Below are 22,645 nucleotides of genomic sequence, written 5' to 3'. Positions count from 1 at the left end.
GAGGTAAATGTGAGCGATAGGATCAGAAGTCCCATATGCTGATGATGCTCCAACCAGAAGGCCTTCTACAGCTCGTAAGCTTTCAGCATGAGTACACTCTAGCTTTACAGACCTCCAACCCTAGTTTATTTTTGCAGTGAGTGAAGGTTCAGAATGATGCTCTTTCAGAGACAGTGCTTAAACAAAATACAAGATAACCTGATTTGTACAAGGATATGTATGTAGGAATTATTGTATTAATAATCTTTGAAACTATGTTTGAATTACCAATAATATAATTCTGTTAGGTTACCATTGGATACATTTATGGATTGGTGCAGCTGAAAAATACCCAGATGGATGAGCAACTCAAACAAGTAGGTTAAGACACACCTTAAAATATCACTTCAGGTGAGGGCTATTCTATTTGACAGATATTTTCATCATATTCAATACAGTGCATCAGTGATTACACAATCTCAAGACATCTACCATGAATAATCACATTGCTGTGTTATTAATAGGTGCTTGGGGCAGCATGGGATCCCTATTGTGCCTAAGGTCATACCTCAGAGAGCAGTGGACAGAATATCTTTCATGGGAACTCAGCTACTGGCAAGACTGTATAATACTGGAAGGATCTTATAATCAATGTTTAGTTGTGAGATTGGCCACAACTTTTGGCTCGGCATGTTTGTATGTGTTCCAAAGGCATAGATTTGGCTTGAACTTTACAGTGTGAAGAATTTACATGTTTCCATTGATCATTATATAAATATTGTGTGTGTGTGTGTGGGGGGGGGGGGGGGGGGGGGGATCTAAGCCCCTGAAGTGTTCTAATGTTCATGTATGTTTTTGAATTATTTCTAAAGGGCACAGTTACACTATTGACCACCACAGCTGTGCCAGATTGTGCCTATGCCAACCTGCATCCGCCCATCTGTAACACTTACAAACAAGGACACAGACAGAGAGAAAGAGCTTTGTGACATATATGTGAGCTATCTACTATGTGTAACGTATATAGCACACAGTTTAGTTTGTCTGCATTCCCTGTAATACAAGTTAAGATGTATAACTTGCTCACCTACTAACAAATTTCAAAACCTCAATCTTTGAATGTTAGACAAGTTTTCCGTTAGCTGTTTTCCATCCTTATTTCACACAGTGGAATGTTTTCTTTGTACTGAGAGGTCTGCAGTATGTGGTAAAAAGAGCCGAGAGCTATTTGGGCATAAAGTGGCAGATCTGACTAGATGCCTGCTGTAGGCCTGTAGGGAATGGCAGTGTGGAGGCATATGCTGCCTAGCGGGTGAATCCGCTTTTGTTCCAAATACCTCTTTCGCTCCCTGCATACATGCCTGGCTCTGAGTTCAATAACATAGGCATGACCTTAGCCAATAACCTAGAGCAAACTTTCGTACTCATACATCAAAAGATGAGCCTTAAGACAGTGGAAGATATTCTTAAGGTTGTTGTCTCTAGAAATGCTTCATAATATATATTAACAAAGTGTGTATTTAACCAATAATCAAGGTCAAACATGTCAATGTCCAAGAGAGGAACTGGCTGCTGGACACTGGAGACAGTGGTATGATGAACATAACATTACTTTAAAGATTTATATCATATACCACCTCTTAAGTTCACCATAGTTCACCAAAGAATAATATGCTGTCATAATTTACTCACCCTCATGTTACAAACAAAGCAAATATGGAATAGTATCTGAGTTGATATTACATTTATTCCAGGGACTCTTTCTGCACTGCCTACAGCCCTTCTGATTTGTTCATCCTCTATTGAAATGAATGAAAATTACTTAATTTAGAGGGAAGAAATACTGCAGTATGGGCAGTTATTAATTTATAAGATTATTTAATATGTCCAGTGAAAGAACATTTGATTAATTTCTCCTTTTCCCTGCTCTGGTTAGGTTGAATTAAAGATTAACCTTTTAAATATCTCTGACATTTCCCATGTCCTCTCAAATGCAAAATTAATACACATTTTTTCATCATTAGTTTAATTTTCAGTATGATACTTTTGTTCTTTGGGCTGTTGAGTGGTTGAGTGTTACAACCCTTCAAACTGTTTGCCTCTTGCTGCCACATTTTTTAATGATAATTTTGCTTTTCTGAATACTTCATTAAGCATCATTAGCCAAGCGTGGAGCATTCATTTAGTACAGAAGATCTCTGACTTATGCTAGCTTGACTCACAATCAAAGATTTTTTTTTTAATCAGTGCAGAAAATTTGCAATCTATGAGAAAACCAACTGAATGCATTATTTAAAAATAATTGAATAAAATGGACAACAGCTACCATGGCTTTAATAGAAACGAAAAGCAGAGAAAGTAGTAGGCTACCTCTGCAGTAAATTATAGATAAAGAGATGTACTTTGCCAAGCACGTAAGATGTAAAATTCAACAAGACAAGACAAATGTGTCAAATAATTGCTCTTTTATCCAACGTGTAACCATTCTCTGACTAATTACTGCTAAAAGTACTTCTTAAAGTCATCATTTCTGGTATAATTTTGAGTGCTGTTCCTCATCAGTGTTGAGGCAACAACATATTTTATGCATGTCATCCTACTAAATTAATGTAACCCAATGAATCATGAAACAAATCTAGAAATCAATTGCTCCTCTCTTTGTAATTTAACAGGACTTGAACACAGAAACATGACTTAAACAATGTGATTCTTTTGCTCGCTGTAGAATGGTGCACGGTTCTCATATCAGAATCATGTATGGTGGTTCATCCACAATTTCTATATGAAAATTTTATGTGTGAAGTGGATTTGATGGAAGAAGAATAAGATGAAGAAGAAGAAAGAGAATTCTACAATGATGTAAAACTTACCTCTGTGGATAATGTGTATTATGTGTCTATAGTGTATCATGTACTGTGCGAATTGTGGGGCCAGGTTTTTTTTTTTCTCTCTTAATATCATTTTCAAGCTACTGTATATTCCGGATTCAATACAAGTTAAACTCAAATGACAGCATTTGTGGCTTGATGATGATTACCACAAAAATGTTGATTTGTCCCTTCTTTACTTTAAAAAAAAGATTATTAGTGCCTCACTGTTACCTGGATTTTTTCTTCTTTTTTAAATATTTTTAAAGAACCTGGAAAATTCCTTTAATTTACACTGTAGCTTCATTATTTAATGATGGAGTAAGGGGCTGTTCACACTTGATTCCTTTAAACTTGACATGGCATCTAAAAAAAAAGTGGCGCTTCTATGTGAGACACTGCAAAAACAGTGAAATGTGCAATGCTCATCTAGCATATTTACATAGGAAAACAATTGAAAAACTGCATGGAAGGTCACTAAAATCAGCTCTGTGTGAAAGGCCCCAACACCTGTTTCAGATCCAAAGGTGCTGAACTAAGGCCACAACTTTTGCCAGTAACTCCAGGAGTCTGTCTCCCCAATACATAAATAATGCAAAAATACCAATATGATCACACGGGAAGTCGGCTTGTTGTTTCTGAGAGTTACGGTATCCTAGATCGGCTACATCATGCCGACTCACCGACAAGTGGCATCTCCTATCAGACATTTTTGCATCAGCTCTAATGTGTTTACCTTCCCCTGTGGCACGACCGGAAGCATGTTGCATTAGCAGCATGATAGATCTGGACTCGGATCCTGCGTTAAAACCAATAAGTAAACGCGTTCGCATAATCAGTGACGAGCGCGATTCGGGGGTCGCATTTTACCTTCTAACATTACATTTTTACTCCACTGATGGTTAGGTTTAGGACTGGGGTTTGGGTTGGGGGGTACAGTTTATAACATAATCATTCCTCTTTACTGTATTACAGCCTGTACAGCTGAAAACAACTCACATCCTTACTCGCTTTTGACACCCCTCATTGGACATTTCACCCAGAAAATGGAGCTCACATGTGCCCATATGCCCAACAACACTTACTGCTTTGTCTATTGGGGGCAGTGTTTCGCATTTCGGTAACCAAAGACTGATTTTAGCTTAAGCAAAGTCAACCTACTGTTTCCGATTTCACTGTAAGATCAGTTTGAAAATACAGCCAAATACGAAAACTGCATGTTATCTTAACATGGTGTTGAAAGGTATTAAAAATTAGTGAGTAATATGGTAAAATTATTGGTATGGCTTTAAGATAGGGTTTCTGAAATGGTTAATGCTCAACTAGCAATTAAAGAAAGTGGCCCAAAATAAAAGCATGTAATTGCATGCAGTGTGGGTCATTATAAGTGCTCTGTGGTTATCACCTATGTTAAACTTCTTTTTATATATATACAAAATTTAACAGATGCCTTGGATTACAATGACGGCCACGATTCTAAGCACTGTGCAGTAGCTCCTTGTCACTGTCATTATACAAAATGCAATTTCTCACTGCCATGCTACAGACTTCTGGAGCTGACTTGTCATTGGATAAAGAAGAGAATGAGGAGGAGGTGGAAGAAGAGAGAGTGAGAGAAGCTCATTAAGCACATACTCAATCAAAATTATTTTTAATACAATATTTATGTATTTATTTAGCAGATATTTCCAGTGAAATCAGTATGATCACATATAGTGTAGTAGGCTATGCAATAATCAAAATGCACATAATATCTATGTCAGTGTCTATTTTGTGCATCTTAACTGTGAAACACGTATTGGACTTACGAGTGGTACGGGGCTCTCAGTAATTTACAGATGTTTTCACATGCAACTTAGTTAACGATGCTTTTGGGAAACACGCTGTACAGATTAAGTTCTACTTAAAGCAACTAAAGTTCAATCTATAGTGTTTTGGGTAACCCAGGGTTAATAAGGCATTTGTAAAGTAACCCATCTATGAAATTACACTTGTTTTTGTCATAAAACATGTCAGTGTTACTGTCAATGGGTAAATTACGAAAAAGGCTCAAATCACTTTCAACAACGCATAAAGATTTGTCCAAGCAAACTCAATAAACACACTGTAAAAAATGTTAGACCTCTAAAACTCAAAATTTTATAGTGACTTGAATTGCAGCAACAGTCTTTTAGCATTGGCTCAACAGATCATTTCTTATTGAGCCAATGTTAAAAGATTTTTGCCACAACAGAGAATATTCAATTCACAGAAATTTAATTGTGCCAACTGAAAAATTTCAATGCAACAAGTCACTATACAGTTTTTAGTTTTAGAGGTCTAACATTTTTACCGTTGACTGAATTGTTTATTTCTCATTGCCCCAATGTAAATAATGTATAAAATATAATTGGGGAAAAAATGCAATCCATGAAACATAAAATCACTCTTTAACATACACTTTATTAATCACCTGCTCAACAGAATAATTTTTGTAGACAATACTTCACCTTAGATTATAGAGCAAAAACACTTGGCAGAAAAATAATTTTGCATACATTCAAGATGGCTCTTACAAGCAGCTTAAGCGGTAGGTCCACCAAACTGTACATACATTTTAAACATAATAAACATCTGAAAACACATTATCTGACAAATATTTGTAGAACTGATGCCAGTGTAGCTTACCAAAGAATTACAGCACAATCATAAATCTGAAATAACTGTGACAAGAAAGAAAGAAAGAAAGAAATATACTGTATAGTACACAGTCCTTGTTATCCTCTAGGTCAGGAAGGGCCAACTCCAGTCCTGGAGAGTCACTGTCCTGAAGAATTTAGCTCCAACCCTAATCTGACATACCTGAACAAATCAATGAAGATCTCCAGGATTACTTGAAAAAATGTAGGGCAGGTGTGTTTGATTAGGGTTGGAGCTCAATTCTGCAGGACAGTGGCTTTCCAGAACCGGAGTTGCCCACATCTGCTCTAAAGGATAATAAAAGCATTAGTAAGTCTCCCAAGTTACCCATGCTCTTTCAGGTCAACGGCATCATTGACTGCATTGGAGAATTATCTTGATATGGAAATGCTGATCCATCACTTCTAGAATTCACATTTGCGTGCTGCTTGTGTTGCTCTCCCAAGACTCGGTACTCTGTAGAATGCTGATTTCAGTAATACAGTACAACTGTACAACTCCCACTTCCTAATTTTTGCTATGAATGTGTATTTGTTTCAGTTGTGTTAGCTTTTGTCACTGTACACTTAAAAAGGATTAGTTCATGCAAAAATGAAAATCATTTCATAATTTACTTACCTTTAAGTCATTCCAGATGTGTATGACTTTCCTTCTTCAGCAGAACCAAAGTGAAGATTTTTACAAGCAGATTTCAGATCAGTTTGTCCATACAATGCAAGTAAATGGGTGCCATCAGTCTGCTGTCTGTCTGACGGTCCAAAAAGCTAATTTAGGCAGCATAAAAGTAATCCACATGACTCCAGTCAATCGATTAATGTCTTCTAAAGCAAATCGAAAGCTTTGTGTAAAACATAAATCAATAATTAAAATGTTATTAACTTTAAAACAAATCGCTTTCTGCCAGCAGTCAATGCATCGCGTAGTTGTCATCAGAGGTGGGTAGAGTAGCCAAAAACTGTACTCAGTCTTTTAAGTCTTTTAAAAATGAATTACTCGATTAGAAGTAAAAGTACTAATGTTAACAATTACTTGAGTTAGAGTAAAAAAGTATTGAATTAAAAGAATACTCAAGTAGTGAGTAACTATGTATATTTTTAGTTATGAATCAAAGATAGATGTGAATTATTAATGCCTAATATCGCTATTTCACAACTTTTCACAAAGTCCTGCATGCATTCTTATAGTTCAGAATATTCTGTGGCTTACAGTGTACTGTATACACTGACAAAAGAATTATGATCATTTGTGTACAATAAAAAGTTAAGTTGCACCTTATCTCTGTGTTTAGAGGCGCTTTAGGCTTATTTTAGAGTTCAGAGCTCGTTTCTGTTGTCCTTAAGAAAAATGCAAAGCACGCGTGCGCACGCATAATAACGCTCTGTCTACATCTATATTTACTTGAGTGAGAGTAAAAAGTACCCACTTTTAAACCTACTCTAAATGTAATTTTTTTCCCAAAAAGTTACTCAAGTAAATGTAATGGAGTAAATGTAGCATGTTACTACCCACCTCTGGTAGTCATGAGACGCAAGCGCATCGGCGGGTTCACACGAGAAGTCGGAAGTGGCGCTTGGTTTACAACAGAGGAAGGAAGTCACGTGAGAGTTCGGTTATTTCAACCAGCATCTAAGCGCTGGCCAGAAGCAAGGATTTAAAGTAAAAAAAAATTATTTAATTATCAATTTGTTTCTTACACAAACCTATCGATTTGCTTCAGATGGCATAAATTGATCAAATGGAGTCGTGTAGATTACTTTTATGCTGCCTAAATGTGCCTTTTTGTACCATCAAACTTTGGTAGCCTTTTCCTTGCATTGTATGGACATACAGACCTGAAATCTTCATTTCAGTTCTGGTGAGGACGGAAAGACATTCACATCTGAGATGGCTTAAAGGTGAGTAAATCATAAAATAATTTTCATTTTTGGGTGAACTTACCCTTTAATAAAACAAATTACCAGAATGGTCTTTGAAATAGAGCCCTTCTCTCTCAAATTCAAGAGAAAATCCCAAATTGCAGTGGACTTCTGTGCTGTCAAGTCTACCACCTGTAACAGGGGATAATATAGGATTATTAGAGACATATAACAAAATTATGATAACATTTGAGAGTGAAGCACAATCTTAAAATTTCAAAAATTCTACTTTGTAATTGTTTAAGCACTGTTGTAAAGAAGCCCTTCTAAGTTTGTGCACATTTTAACTCCGTATGTGATCAGATTTTGTTGTAAATTGTGGTAGAATATAGACAATAGAGTCAAGTGGTAAAATGTACATAAGTTTGGTCTTTCATTTCTTTGGTGTTCAAGGTTTCAGTTATGGCATCTTCAGGTGTAAGAGACTCACTTCGTACACGTTAGTGTTTGATCTAGATGTACCTTTCATTCTGAGTGATTACATAAAGATAAAAAAATAAATAAAAATATAAAATAAAATAAATTACTTTTTTGAAGTTCTCTTACATCAAAAAAATAAGTTATGATATGTTCTTCAAAGAGTAGTTATTTTTGAAAATCTTAGCTTGACGTCATGCTCCATGTGGGCACAGTAGTCACGATTTAAATGGAAGAAAAATACATGTTCTGCCATCTTCAGTGTTTAAAATGAGTCTGTGTTCTGTTGGGGTGAAGGATAAATATAACCTGAACAACTACCTGTTTGCTAACCACTGATGATGATGCGTTAATTTTCATTGTAAATCATAAAATCTTTGATAAACAAAAAAAATTAAAGAAAAAAAAAAAGAAAAAGAAAAAAAAATACAATAATCCATATAGCTAACACGAAAATTCCTTTCGTTTTCGTCACAGGATTTCTCTAGTCTACATTATGTTAAAGTCGCAGAATGAGAGCTGCAGTTAGCTTTAAAAACGGTACTCAATACTCACCACTCGTTTTATGAAACGCAAGATGACGGTCTTTTTTTCTCTTGGGACCAACGGTCGTTCGTTTCTTCTGACTTCGGCACTGAGCGTCGCGTTCCCAGCTCAAACATTCACCTTTCGAGTGTGGAACTTACGGTTTGTCAGGCTGCGCATGCGTAGACAGTTTTTCGTTACTATTTGTTCAGCCGATAAAACAAAGTTCAGTTCGACTTGACATATTGACTGAAAACATTTAAATATGCTCGGTGAATATAAATGTTGTATTTTAATTGAAAACTTTCAGTTGTTATCACCACAATACCTATTTATGTTTTGGGGCAATTATTTGCATTTCTTTAATTGGGCCAACATTTCATTTTCAATTCTCTCTGTTTTTCAAAAAAAAATAAATAAAAAAAAAAAAAAAAAAATATATATATATATATATATATATATATATATATATATATATATATATATATATATATATATATATATATTTTTTTATTATAAATATATTATATATATATATATATATATATATATATATATATATATATATATATATATATAATATTTATTTATTTATTTATTTATTTATTTTACAGTGCACTTCTGATCAAAGGTATTATGCTTGTACAAAATGTAGGCATATCGGCTGGACAACAAATTCAGGCGCATAAAATACGGTTTAGCTTAACAGTGATGCTGCAGGGAAAAGAAATCGTTCATTAAGAGCAACTCTACCCTTCCCTGACCCCCATTAACACACGGTACTGACTTGTTAAAAGAAATGTAATTGACCGGGGATTGCCATCCAAAAAGGTCCTAAAGCACTCAGTGTTTACCGTGGGCGCGTTAACAAAATAGGCTTGCAAAGTTTATGGAGTGGTTATGAAACTCTTGAATGAAAGTGAAGTGAGAGAGAGAAAAATACAACAACTTTAAACTGCATTTTACGGTTTCTTGTAGTGCAACACTGCAGTCTCATAAGGCGTTACGTGATTTAAAACATTGCCTATTTCCATACCAGTGAGGGGTTGCAAGTCTAGCCCAAAAATAAATTCAGGAATTCCAATATATACTGTCAACAGCTTTAAAAGCAGACTGTCACTAAACACTAGAGGCCGATTTGGCCATTTTTCAACACTGCAGCGCTGATGGCGTTATTGCTTTATTAGGCGCTGTCCTTTCAGCACCACGAGCGCCTCTACCATTGGAGAAGTCACGCGATCATAATCAGGATATCAATTGCTGTAGATTACTGAGATGTCGAATATCTTACTTTAAGAACTGATCGAGGATTATATCACAGACACACCGAATTAAAGCACCCGCAAGCACATAAGCTGTAGCCTACATCATGTGGGCTTTTTTTCGTCTTGAAATACCTTGAGGTGGTAGACCTTTGAACTCAGAGAGTGACTATGAGGTCAGCACTGGCAGAAGAAAATCTTGGGGGGGGGGGTTTCTTTGTACGTCGCAGATTAATTCGATAACGTAGGCTATAAAATACTGGAATACCTTAAAACTCGCATTGCGAGTTTCTTGAGAACATATTAGGCAACTGGAACATACATCTGACTGCCGTGTTAAGGTAACTCATATTTCTTTGTTACATGTTACTGTTCGTTAATGTCATTAATTAAGAATGATATTCACTGATAGGAAGGTCTTCTATTGAAGATGACCCGCTAGAGGGCGATCGAGCATTGTTGAAGGAGATAACCCCACAGCTGAAGCATCGAAAGTCTGCCCAAAGGAAACATATGTCCACACAGGAGACAGTGCAGTTCGCACAATCTCTTATCTCACTGTCATCTTTATAAAAACAAACAAACGATACGACATGCAAACAAACAAACAAGTGAAGAAACGTCATATCGGGAAGTGGGAAGTGAAAAATTGGTGGATCTTTAAGAAGCCAATCTAACGTAATCAGTCAAATCTAGGCCTAAAGTAGCCTACGTTTGCCAAAGTAAACCTTTAAACTACAGACTTGCGTCTATAAGTAAGAATAGTATAGACTATGCCAAACGGAAAGAAAGTGATGGCGACTTTTATTATCTAAAAACGACCATACAGCCATATCTGAGTGTGAGACGTATTTAGTAAAGATAAATCACATATGTGTTGTTTTCATGCCCTGTATGGCAGGTAGGAACATTACCAACAGTAAAGTGGAGATGGAAAATGTGGACATTTCTTAATCCCCAGCAAACACAAAACGTTCCCCTAAAGTTAGTATACTGTTCTAGGGACGTTCTTTTAAGGTTTTATTTTTAAACCATAAACTAACTTAGCCAGAACGTTGCAGAGAGGATTCGGTCCATATGTCGGCAAAAATTACACAAAAATAAAACACTTTTGTATTAAGTTATTTAAACCAAATCTGACGTCTAATTTCTGGACATTGACTGATTTACAGCTTTTGGAGCTGGTTTCAGCATTACACTGTCCAAAATGATTATGATAATACAAATGTTTGTTTTTTAGCCAAAAACAGCTGTTAGGTAAATTGCAAGAGTGTCCTGCCCTTGTATTTCCATTTTCCTCTAGTTAAATTGAAAATATAGCTAAAACAATTTTCATGGAACGCCAGCAAAACAAGCAAGACCTTCTTTCTGTCACCACACATTATTAAATAGAATGGGGCGGTGCATTTCACGTAAACTCAATAACTTGTCAAAACAAACGCAGGCCTGTACACGGAAAACAAACAATAGACTTAAATGAGTTTGTCTCACCTTCCGTAGGTCACTCCACCTGCCAAAATGTAAAACTGTCTTAAATTCAAAACTATCTTTAGGGGCTTAGTAAAACCAGAACACTAAAATATATCGCTCCAATGTCTCTTTGTAAATATCAAGTATAAGACATATAATGGCTTAAATAAGTATGGTAAAGTATCTCAGTTTCAATTTAAACAATTTAGGTCTTGTAACTGATTTAAATGGACTAATTAGATCTTGTATCCGTTTATATAGGAGCCAAGACAAGCAATCACATCTCTCAACATGCGCTCTGTAGGGCCCCAACGTTCGAGTTATGCCATCAGACTACCCAGTGGGCAATTGATATTGAAAAGAAATCAAACTGACGTCAAAAACTTGACGTCCATTGGACATCCACACACTGATGTCCTATTCTCGACCACCAAAATAACGACACAAAAGTAATAAAATGTAAGAAAAGTTTTATTCATCAAGCTTCAATTCAAAAATACAAATGTAAACTGGATTTTGTATACCCTGAAGGGACTACACTGTAAAAAATAAATAAATAAATGGTCAAATGACTGGCAAAAACCATAAAATTAAAGTAAAATATCCTTATTCAAATAAAGTGCAAAAACAATACATTTACAGAAATTTTCATTAAAAGTTTTACAGAGAAACACCGTTATTTTACAGGTATTTCCTGAATTATTATGATCAAACACCTTCAATTAAGAGTTAACACATGCTAAAGATTGTAAAATACCAGTTTTATTTTGGAAGACAAAATAAAAAGTCTCTAAAAATGCTGTATAAAACAGATTAAAATCATCTCAAACTTGACTGGCAGTGTTTGTGTTTAGATTAAAACCTGTAAAAGTAAAATCTAAATACCATATTTAATTGTACAAACCTTGAATGAAATACAAAATGTATAAATACAACATTTAATATTTAATTTACTGTACTGATTAACAGTAGAAAGGTTTCTTCAAATTCTCATAAAATATAAGATTTAAGATTACTGTGAAATATCCGCAACTGAAAACATACTGAAGAAATACAAAATAAACTGATACATCTACAGTTAAAGTGGGGTTGGAAACTTAATTACAAACAAAGTACACACCACTACTGATTCTAAAACACTTTTTTTTAATGTATTCAGATGTAAATTTACAATATCAACCAATTATTTACAAACCGTTCTTCTGAGCCACCCAGGAGGAATTGAAAAACTAAATGTCATTTCTCTATGTGTCTATCTTGTCTATTAGGGTTACTATCATGATGAGGTCATGATTTCACCTTTGAAACAGGTGGAGAAAGCAACAAATTGTGCTGTTGAGCTGAGGGGGTTGTGGTCTGTTGTTTTTTTAGCTTGTATTTACCAATTCAGTTTTATGTTGTTTTCCACAAAATTCTCCTGACCCCTGGGGGCTCCGTATATTTCTAATATATGTAGACAAACATTACACTGTCTTTTAATTCAGAATCCTAACTAAACAGTGTATTAATAAGTAAAATCAAAACATAACACAAAAAAACAAAACAAAACAAAAATCAATGAATCTGTACCAGAAGTGACAGTGCAACATAGCAGATAAAGAACAATCCTCCTCAAATTGCCAGTAATCAGCTGGATCCTTGGTGCATCTGGGGGGGAGGACACACTAAGATTCACTGAAAAGTCCTTAAAAAGTAGGATTTCATTTACCATTCCTTTAAACAAGTTTAAACAAACTTTATTTAAAATGTTTGTACCAACATTTGCCATTATGAGACAATCTGGCAATGTGAATACAGAGTACTGTCAGCTTTGAGAGTGTTAGTCATTAAACGTTTACCAATTTAACCATGCACCTAATGCATGTCTTAGCACCCCCATCAGAAAAATGTGAACCACCAAAAGATGGAAGACGTGGATTCACAACAATGGACACTTTTCACATATGTATCATAGCAAGGTAAACACAGTTGTAGCTAAAAAAAATACTGACAATTGGTACACCAAAATCAAACCAACCATCTAATGTATTAACTGTAGCTGCGTCTACCCTGTTATAACATGTCTAAGGGTCATGAGGGTCTTTCCCTTAATGTTCTCCTGAATATTAAATAAAGGATTGATGATGATGATGACTAATATCTCATTTTATATAGTACTGCAGTTGATACTTACTAGTGATCGACTTGTCTCTCTGTTGGGTGTCTGTACTCCCCCATAAACCTTGTTCCAATGCTTGATCTAATAAAAATGTAAGCAAGTTTCTTTGCATTAGCAGTTACCAGTGTTGGAAATGGGAATGTAAAAATTGCTCAAACAAACAGGCAGCTACACATACAGTACGTAACAGATTTGGGCCAAATATAACATCTCTCCAAGACAAGTACATATTTCTGTGTAGTTAAAGGAAAAATTTGTAAAACAAACATTTTTTTTAATTTTTTTATAACATGCTAATTTGCATTGAGGGACATGACAATGACTTGTCCAGATCATAATTTACTCACACGGCTACCTGTCTGATAGTTTTATCATCCATTGGTACCACGTTATGTCAAGTGTTTTATCAAGTCTATTTTAATTCAGCTATCAAATGTGCATATTTTGAAGTTTAAAAGAGTCCAAGTTAAATGTTTTTACCCAGAATGCATATTACAGTGGCCATCGGATTGCAGAGCTACATCCTGGATAATTTTGTGGGAATGACCAGACTCCATACCCCATATGGGTATCTCAGCGAGTATTGACGCTGACTACCACTCCCTGGAGTCGTGAGTTCGAATCCAGGGTGTGCTGAGTGACTCCAGCCAGGTCTCCTAAGCAACCAAATTGGCCCAGTTGCTAGGAAGGGTACAGACACATGGGGTAACCTCCTTGTGGTCGATATAATGTGGTTCTCGCTCTCAGTGGGGCGCGTGGTGAGTTGTGCGTGGATACCGCGGAGAATAGCGTGAAGCCTCCACATGCGCTATGTCTCCGCGGTAATGCGCTCAACAAGCCACGTGATTAGGTGCACAGATTGACGGTCTCAGACACGGAGGCAACTGAGATTCGTCCTCCACCACACGGATTGAGGCGAGTCACTATGCTACCACGAGGACTTAGAGTGCAATGGGCACTCCAAAGTGGGGAGAAAAAGTGGAGAAAATAAAAAATAAAGGCTGTAAGACCTTATATAGATAGGTGTGTGCATTTTCAAATAATGTCCAATTAATTACATTTGCCACAGGTGGACTCAAATCAAAGTGTAGAAACATCTCAAAGATGATCCAGAGAAATGGGATGCACCTGAGCTAAATTTCAAGTTTTATAGCCTGAAGTGCCTGAATACTTATCTCAGTGTGATATTTCAGTTTTTTCTTTTTAATAAAGTTATTACAAATCTGTTTTTTGTTAGTCATTATGGGGTATGAAGTGTAGACTGATGTGAAAAACATAATAATGTAAAAATGTATAGCATAAGGCTACAATATAAGAAAATGTGGAAAAAATGAAGGGGTCTGAATACTTTCTGAATGCACTGTATGCTTGTATGTGTATGTATTCATGAATGTTTCTGTTTATAATTACATTTTTGCTGTTTTACTTTGTTTTTATGTAAAGCACTCTGAACTACTTTTGTATGAGATGGTGCTATGCAAATGAAAATGAATTGAAAAGGAACTTGGTTTCAATTAGTAAGAACAAATCCAATCTCTGTATGTCTTTCCTGTGTTTGCTTACCTGTCCCTAGGTTTAATTCTGTACCCCACCATCCGGTGATATCTTGTCACTCCTGGTTCTTCAGCCTTCTCATGATCTCACAGGTGATGCACTGATGTAGTCATTTGCTGTGTAAAGTACAGTTGGACACAGTGAAGTATATTGTTAATTATACTGTATCCCAGAGCTATTACCTTGGAATATTGGACATTAATTAAGAACTTTCATTCTGTTGAGAGATCAGTAACTGCACACCACACCTTTGATATACATATATATATATATATATATATATATATATATATATATATATATATATATATATATTTTTTTTTTTTTCCTGGTCCAATAAATACAACAGTACTCCTCAACAGTCAGATATGTAGTTGTGCTGTAATCAGTTTACAAATGAAGTGACTGTCAATTTACCATACCACCAGTCATTGTACATGGTGGCAATGGTTGCCAACTATGTACATTTAATTTCTAACAGTATACACAATGTTTGTTGTCTCTCACACACACGCAATGCTATCATAAATGTAAGTTAGACTACATTCAAACTTTTCAGTGAATTGACAGATTTACTTAATTACTGGTTTAAAACAGAAGGAAGGCGGCAGCAATGTCACCACTCACCAAAACTGCTATCGTTATAACACAATCAAATAAACATTAACGTTACTTTACCTCTCAAATGCATACCGAGTTCGTTTGAACTTTAAAGTAGCTGACAACTTTAACACATACTAGCAACACACAGCAACACTGGCTACTACTACTACACTGAAATATGCACTAACATCTCAATTAGCATCTCACTTTACCACACGACATCTTGTTGAAGAAGTAAATATACGCATACAGAGGTATTTACCTTCTGCAGGTTGCAATATGTCCGTTACACGCTGGTGAAACTCTTAATGGGCATAATTAAACTCCGGCAGGTTTTACAACTTTCACATGTCTCCTCTGTTTTCCCCATTTTTAGACTGGGCTACATAAATAAGGGTATGAAAACAAAACATAACGTTACGTTAGGTTGTTACAGAAAATAACAGGGAAAATGTTTTCTTACATGATATCGCCATATTTTTGCAAGATATAGGTTCACTTAACTTACGTGATCAAACAGCTCCCGTCTTCCTCTGTGACCATATTCCATTTTTTGTTCTCGGTTGACATCCAACAACTCAAATTCGCTCAAAATAAGAATTTAGCAGGAAGATGTAAAATAATCCAGGTACTAGCCATTACTAGTGGACCGTGGCGAGTAGCAGTGCCGATCCGCACACCCACTCAAACAGACGTATTTTCAAACATGACCGGTGAGAGGCGCGAACAGTTCTCATTGGCTAGTTTCCTGAATGACAGTCAGATTAACCAATCATTCTCAAAGCAACACGATGAGACAGCCAATAGCAATTGTTTCAACGTGGTAACATATCAACTACAGGGAAAGACGATTTGCTTTAAAAGAAAGAAAATAAATGCGTGTAATTACATTTATTTGTAGGCTGTTGTATTTAATTTATTTCTCAAATGGTCTTTTCCTTGAAGTGTATGAATACAAATTTAATAATGTATGGTAAAGTTGTTGATACATATATATTACGCCATAAATTTATATAAATCCTAATTAAACAAACTAATCATTGATGTCAATGTGATGTCTATATGACATCAATTTGACGTCTAAAATCACACATTGATCTGATGTAAATTGAACGTCAAACGTATTGGCCTACATATACATTAAACCAATTTCAGTGTGGGATTAACTTCCTATTTTCACCCAATTACCACTGGAAGAAACTGCCGTCCAAACTGAATTTAAAATGATGTTATACAGCATCTTGATCAAGTCTTGACTAATATTTGACGTCAAATTGATATCAAGGTGCCCGCTGGGTAATGCGTTGTGACTGCTCCTCTGTCTTGTGACAAAGTCTTACAGCTGCCTCCAAATCAATGGATGTCAAAGAAATATGAAAACAATCATGACGGAGAGTAGAACAAATATCCTGTCTTGATAATCAAAGACGGTGGCCCTGCTTCTCAAGACATCAACTTCTGTCAAATTGCTCTTCGTTGTCTTTTATATTCTCCCTAGACCAAGGCCCCTTGTCGCATCTGTCGGATTTGTAGTGTAATTGTAGTGTGCTTTAACCCGTCTTTAATTAAAAGCATATTTAAGGTTCTGTCAGAGGCAGGAACCTAAACAGATGGTTTGCTCTCAACAGTATGAGCTTTGAGAAATTAATTTGATGGAGGCAGATCATCACTGACATCATTGCACCTATATGGAGACCTGTTTGTAGTGTGAGAGATCACAGTTATGTTTGGATTTCATTTTATATTAAGATACTATATATAACGACAAAATCTTTTAGGCTGTGTTTTCGGTAAAAGGTGATATTTTTAAGATTCGTTTAGGGAAGTATAAGTCATGCCACTAACATTATTTAGATACTGTTTGAGTCAATATCTAAAGTGTTTAGAAGTTTAGATTTGCATTGTTTCATATTTAGAGCCTTACCGACACTCAATTTTGAAAATGTATTTTGACTAATGTAAATGAAAAGGATGACCCAGCATTAATTTGCATTAATAGCTCTAGACGTTATTCATAATTTAACTCGATTATAATCACGATTTAATTCATGCATTGGAGAACGCGCATTTTGTTTTACAATGCTTTTTTCGTATTCAAAAATTCAGACAAGCAAGCGAGCAGTAGGCTAATCAGTTCAATTATCTTCAAAATATTTACTTTAGGACAACATTTGCCATCTAGATAAAACAGAAAAATCTCATTACTCTATGAATCTATTTTCCAAGCGGTTTGTCGTTGTTCTTGCCTGATTTAGCGAAGTAGTATTCCTGTTATTCAAACACAGCGGCGCTTCTGATGCGGCTTTTTAAATGTATCAGCAAGATTTGTGTTGAGTTTGTCACTTTAGGTGTTTTTACATCTCGTCCTCCCTTCACGGGGATCTATTAATAACCTTAGTTTTATTCTATGTTTAACGAGTTTTTCTTCAAACTATGATAACGTGGAGGTTAAACGTACCAACACATACCCAGCAAGTAATTGTATTTTCTTCTTTAAAATACATGCCAAAATTCTCTATTGATCTCAGATCCATTTGCAGGGAAACTGCACTTCTAACACTCAAAATTATTCATATTCCTTCTGCAATATGAGACAGATATCAGCTCAACATTGCCTTTACATCCCTATGCTTCCTTAATAATCAATGTCTTCTAAGATGAGTAGCTTGCAGGCTTGCAATCACTAGGAAGTTGATTGTTGGTCAAAGATTGAAAGAGAAAGAAAGAAAGGGACAGAGAGAGTAATGCTTATTTAAATCTGATTTAGTGTGGCTACTTTGAATAATGTGAAATGTGGTATAAACATGATTTCTCAGCAAGGGACATGGCTAAAATTTCATTTCATATTGATTGTAATACCACTTATTGAGGAACCCAGCAAGCATGCAGACTTATTCCAAATTAGCATGGATTAAGATTTGGATGAAATGGAATCCTTTCAAATATTGTAAAGATTAGGGTTGCTAATTATAAGAAATGGCCAAGGGTCCTGGTCTCAGTGGACCCTGCACATGCGGAAGCCTCAACAATATAAAACACCAAGCAATGTGGCATTTGAAATGATAATGTAAATGGACAGTCACCAGGGAGAGAAGGCAAAAGGGAAGCAAATTCACCGCTTGATGTCTTGCTTTACATTGCTCACTTGCTTTACTTTGCCTCTGCGTGGGCCTAATTTAGGGGAATGGGTTCATATCTACCCACTGTTGCAGTCATGACACTGAATGGAAGAAGGTCAGTTTAACAGCTCACTTGATGTATTACAACAGGACAGTGGATGCTTAGATTTCAGTAAACTTGTACTGCTATAGCAAAGGAAAATCCAGGAACATGTTAAAAGATATTGAGTTTTCAACACTGACATCAACATTGATCGCAAAACCTAAGAGCAAGAGTAATCTGCCGTAACATCATAAATATTGGAATTTTTCATCTTGGCATATTGTAAAGTTTCAACCTTTGAAAACTGTAAGAAGCATTCATACGCCAGACATAAATTTCCTTTCAATTATATTTGTAAGGCGATTTATAAAAAAAAAAAAAAGGAATGTATTTAAATGTATTTATGACACTATGCATATTTCTTCACTCTCGATTGCTTGGGAACTTGAGTGGCTTCCAAATCCAGGGACAGAGGCCTATAATGTGCTTTCACTGTGCTCATTGTCTCTATTATGTATCTCATATAAACTTCACTCTGATTAGGTGCAATGCACAGCTGCCCATCAGAAGTAATTACATGGTAGCACATTTGAGAATCTAGACACCTCATTGTATAGCAAACATTTACAATGTATTGGTGAAAAGAAAATAACTTCTCTACATCCTATTCAAATACATAGGACAACCCCTTTTTTCCATGAAAAATGTATCATTTGCTTATAGATTTTCAGTTAGGTGTTTCTTTATTGAGCAGTTCTATTTAGTCATTTGTCTGTTTATCTTGCCATACTCTACATTTTGTTTTGTGAAGCAGCTTATGAAAACTTTATAGTATCATCATCAAAGTGTCTCTAAATCAAAGATCATCATATGTTTTGAGCTGGGTCAGTCAAGAATAATTTAGCGAAAGCTAAGAAATAAATGCACAGACTTGGGTTAAAACTCAACGGTGTAGAACAATTACTACTTATAGCAGTTCTCCTGATGATGAGGAAGATGATCTCAGGAGAAAAGCAGTTTTTCCAAGGCACGTGGCATATGTCTGAGCCAACTGATCACAAAGACAGAGCACTGGATATGGCCATTTAAGGAGTGGAATTCTGAAATGAATAGTTTGCCCTCATCATTTAGTCATTAGTCAAGATTTTGTGGTGCTTTACATATCTGTCTGCTAGAAATGTTCTCCTCCAAGTCATGTGATAATCATAATGTGCAATTTGGTGGTTGATAGACAATATCCTGTGTAGAATGTACCCCAAAATCCATGTTCATTAAGGTCTCTCCATTTTCTCTTCTGTAGTTGAAGTCTTTTTAATCCCACAATCACACACTTTTGATGAATAGTTCCACATAAAGGTAATAGAGTTAACAATGCCTACTAAAACTGACATTTTATTATTTCAGACTACAGACTTAGTACAGAGGCTGAAGGCATTTGTGATATCTCCATTTTACCTGCATGTGAAATATTCTCACCAAACATATGTATCTGTTATTTCACAGTAGATTACATTTCTATTATAATAAATCTAAAACCCGTTTTGTTATGGCTTGCTTAAACTCGTGTATAAAAGGATATACAGTAACCTAAATAATATTCTTAGTAGAACTAACATCTATTGGTTACTCTCAAAAGTCCTCATAGCCTACTAAAGGGGAAAAAATATATTGATGTAATGCATGACTGGACCCCATCAGTCATGCACCTGCAAAAATTAATTACTCTCTTTAAAGCCATCAAGTGTCAGTCATGTACAATGTATATTGCAAACCCTAAAACAGTCATGTTTACTGTTGTCCTGTGATCAGAGCTTTTTTTTTTCTTGACAAGAAAATAACAAATGTGCTCAATATTTTGTTTTACTATTAACACGATGCATCGACTCTTTGGCAGGTGTCATTCTTCGCTTTATTAACGGGCAAGGATGACTAGCAGTTCTTGCTTTTATCCAGAGACCTCTTTTTAGTGCCTTTGAATGTTGATTTGACTTTTAATAAAGATTGAGAAATGTAAGTTTTTCCATGCAAACAGGGATAAGACGTAAATAATGAAAGGTCTTTCAGCTTGATGCGCCTTTAAATACATTGAATACCGAACTCAGCCTTGTCGCATTCAGCAAAAGTGAATTTTTAACACACAGGATGTGGCTGTCGACTTTGAACAAATTGCATCCAGTTACCCCGGGGGAATTCAACTAATGTCTCATTCCCTTAACAAATAAAACCTTATGTCCTACACATTCATGCTTATTATATTATACTTTATACACCAAATCCACTTCCAATAATATCACGATTTGTGCGATAAATATTTTGTCAGGTGTTTTCACAAGTCAGAGAAGGTCTTGCCTTTGCTATGGATAAATTATCCACATGAGTGATTCGTGTGCTCATGATGAATTAAACAGGCTGTCACAGTTTTAGTAAAAACCTAAAAGTAGCTTTTGCTTTGATTACTAATTAATACAGAGGCAGAACTCACAGATTAAAATGGGCTTTTATAGCAATAGGAAGAAAAAAAATGTTTCTTTAAAGAATGTGTTTTCTTTAGATTTATTGATCATAAAAAGTTCAGAAAAATATTTAGCACAAAAGCAAACGTTTGAATCTGATGTTTAGAAACACATTTAAACTTATTAGAAATAATCGACAAAAATATGCCTAAATATAATCATCATCATCATCATCATCATAAAGCTTTATTTTAATATTTCACTTCAAAATGTACCAATTGCTGGTGTTCGCCCATATTAAGCCGTGATCAGTTGGTTTCTCTTGATAAGGCTATGTGTGCCAGGGGGCTCCCCTTCCTTTCCTCTCTCTGTCTCTCTCTCTCTCTCTCTCTCTCTCTCTCTCTCTCCCAAACACACACACATGCTTGGAAGCAGAGTGTCGGCGTAAGGGAAAGCTGGCTGGACAGATTTAAGTTTACGCCTGATCACGCTCTGGAGTGCAGGCCAGCGGAGAGAGGGAGAGACAGCACCTGGCCCGGCTTTAGCATCACCATCTCGCTTTATTGACAGCCTGATAAGCGGGGCCAGGCCGTGCTGTTTCCAGTGGAGATCTCAAGAACTCTGCTGAGTTGCACGGTTGGACAATATCCACCTTCTCTTTCTCAGTGTCTTTCAGTGATTTTTATCTCTCAATGTTCTCATTTTGAGACTAATTTTGTTCAGTTTAATATTATTAATTAGGCTATTATTATCAGCGTTGATGGCGTTGCTTCTTGACACAACAACACACAACAACCTCGGATTGTTGTCATGTTAATAACTGTATAGGCTATGCACATATGACACAAACTACATTTTAAGTGCAAATGTAATTACCGCTCGTGCATCAAATTTTAGTAAGGATTTATTTTTTGAAAAGTCGGATGCCATGCAAGACCAATGATAAAATGTATTTTGTGTTGTCATTAGGCATAAATGGCAAAAGTTGTATAGTTGTCAAATCTATAACCATTATGATGGCACTAGAATAATTAATTAAATGAAAACATACCTATTAAAGATACTTGGGCTCCCTCCATAGCAGAGTCTGATTCCTCTAGAGTTTTTGTTTCCCCCTCCCTCCACTGAACATTTTATAGAGTTTTGAGAGTTTTTTTCTACTCATTTTAGATGAGTTTTAAGTTATTATGTTATTATATTAGTTTTTAGTTCTAATTTTATATTGTTTTGCATATTTTTATGACGGTAACGAACGGCCTAACAATAAATACACAAGTCTGCTATTGCCAAAGAGACAGTGTGCAAATGGCTATAGATGATATGCAATACATTTGTCATGTTTTCTGTTTTTCAGCTACATTTTTAATCCCACCCATTAAAAATAAATGCAAAGGCTATCAAAATAAAGAGCGTTCCTTTATGTTTTTAGAGAAGTCATATAAACTACAAACCACTAACTCACTAATAACAAAAACTGTCGAATTCTTATTTTGGCTTTCAATGACTGAAGTCTGGAATGGACAAAACCCATAAAATCGGGAAGGAACTTAAAATGTATGGTTTATGTGCACTGTGTCCGCACAGTATAGACAGAAATTCC

At 35.6% G+C, this 22,645-nt stretch overlaps 2 long non-coding RNA genes across 3 annotated transcripts; both read right to left on the bottom strand.

Annotated features, from left to right (window-relative positions):
• Positions 1–5,274: 5,274 nt before the first annotated feature.
• LOC127435636 (uncharacterized) lies at positions 5,275–8,524 on the bottom strand. The gene is made up of 3 exons (XR_007896270.1): positions 8,414–8,524; positions 7,484–7,573; positions 5,275–5,981 (listed from the first exon to the last, which is right to left on the bottom strand). It is a non-coding gene; the product is annotated as an uncharacterized LOC127435636 (long non-coding RNA).
• A 3,081-nt stretch (positions 8,525–11,605) lies between these two features.
• Positions 11,606–16,116, bottom strand: LOC127435635 (uncharacterized). Of its 2 annotated transcripts, XR_007896269.1 has the most exons (5): positions 15,939–16,116; positions 15,693–15,812; positions 14,837–14,943; positions 13,289–13,354; positions 11,606–12,762 (listed from the first exon to the last, which is right to left on the bottom strand). It is a non-coding gene; the product is annotated as an uncharacterized LOC127435635 (long non-coding RNA). The 2 variants fall into 2 exon arrangements; XR_007896268.1 differs by having other exon boundaries at positions 15,693–16,116.
• Positions 16,117–22,645: the final 6,529 nt, after the last annotated feature.

This window comes from Myxocyprinus asiaticus, chromosome 46, assembly GCF_019703515.2.
Source record: "Myxocyprinus asiaticus isolate MX2 ecotype Aquarium Trade chromosome 46, UBuf_Myxa_2, whole genome shotgun sequence".
NCBI classification, from domain to species: Eukaryota; Metazoa; Chordata; class Actinopteri; order Cypriniformes; family Catostomidae; genus Myxocyprinus; species Myxocyprinus asiaticus.
Note: the sequence above shows the minus strand (reverse complement) of the source record. Positions and strands in the feature narration are given on the sequence as shown.